Genomic DNA, 1,480 nt, shown 5'->3' on the forward strand with positions numbered 1-1,480 from the left:
CCTGAACTAGAATAGTTTGAGTGCATGCACTTGTTTCAAGAGAATTCAATTGATTCAAGAACTTGTTTTTTTGGATCTAATTTAATTGCTTCTTTTTCATCTAATTCATCTAATTTTGTCGAAAAAGGGCGCAAATCTTTTCGTCCCGTTTCTCAAGATTCGACTTCAATCCCTTTACTAGACGAGTACATGATGCCAATCAGTGGATCCGTAGACTGCGGAATTCACTGAACCGTGATTGCTGACCCGACGTGTTGTGGGGGGGCAAAGCAAGAGGCGGGGGTCATTGGGTGGGGCCGACTGGCCCGAGCGGGTGGGTTTCTGGCTAGGCATCAGTCACTCATTGGGGAGGTGTGCTTTCATGATTGCTGGTTGGCCCCCGGGCCCACCTGGCGCGGCACCCCGGGCTGCTTCGCCCCGCAATACTAGCTGCAGCTCCTGTCGCCTCCCGCCCGCCCCACCCCGCCGCATACATACTCATGACTGCTCTGTCGCGCGCTCTACACAGCAAAGAACATAATACTCGCGGGAGAGCTTTATGCATGATGCTGGCACACACAGCGGGTGTCAAGATGTGCGTGTGCGCGTACGTGCGTTTACGTGTTTGCGTGCGTGCGCGTACGTGTGCGTACTCGTGGGGCGTGAGTGAGACGGTGTGAGAGCGAGCGAGTTCGCGCTGCAGGTGCCGTCGGCGCGCGCGCGTGGCTGTGTGTGTGTGTGTGTGTGGCAAATTAAGTCGCCGTGGCAGGGAGCGTGTCGCCATGGCGCACGGCGCCTGCCTGGTCGTTAATATTCTCGGCCACGACGCCAGCCACCCCGCCGGTGTGCGCTCCTCCCGCTCCTCACACGTTCACCTGCCAAAGGTTGACATCCTGTCTTAGAGAGTAGAGACGCCGCCGCCGACACCTGCTGCCTATTTTCTTTGATATTAACGGCGGAGTGGTGGTGGAAGGTGGGGAGGGAGGATGGCTGGCGCCTCTGCTGCGCGGCGCGGCCAGACCGTGTGAATAACAAATGAACAGAGTGAGTCCGTGCCTGCTTATCTAGGGGCTCTGTGCAGGTATGCCGCCCACACCACACTACCACACGCACAGAGGAGGAGACATGTCAACAAGGGCCACCTCATAGCAGCTTACTTTCACAAGTGCGCCAAGTGTCGAGGGCGAAGGGTTGTGTCTGTATCGGCAGCAACAGCGGCGCCCGTCTTTTTGTCTCGTAAAATACTGTGGAATAAGGTGCATGGAAGTTGAAAAAAATGTGGCACGTGGGTGGGGTGCGTTAGACGCGGTGGTGGTGCGTCGTTTGAAAGTTTTTCAAGTGCCGTCGTACGAGAGGAAGCGGAACAGGGGAGGGCAGAGCGAGACTGGAGAGAGGGGACGCAGGAGACAGGGAAGAGACAGGTGCGTGCGGTCTTATTCAAGCCGCGTGTGATTTGGTGGTGTTTACGGGGGCCAGACGCGCTGCGGGGAAGGGGAGCATG

This window comes from Frankliniella occidentalis, unplaced genomic scaffold (assembly GCF_000697945.3).
Source record: "Frankliniella occidentalis isolate FOCC.00 unplaced genomic scaffold, Focc_3.1 Scaffold118, whole genome shotgun sequence".
Classification (NCBI taxonomy): domain Eukaryota; kingdom Metazoa; phylum Arthropoda; class Insecta; order Thysanoptera; family Thripidae; genus Frankliniella; species Frankliniella occidentalis.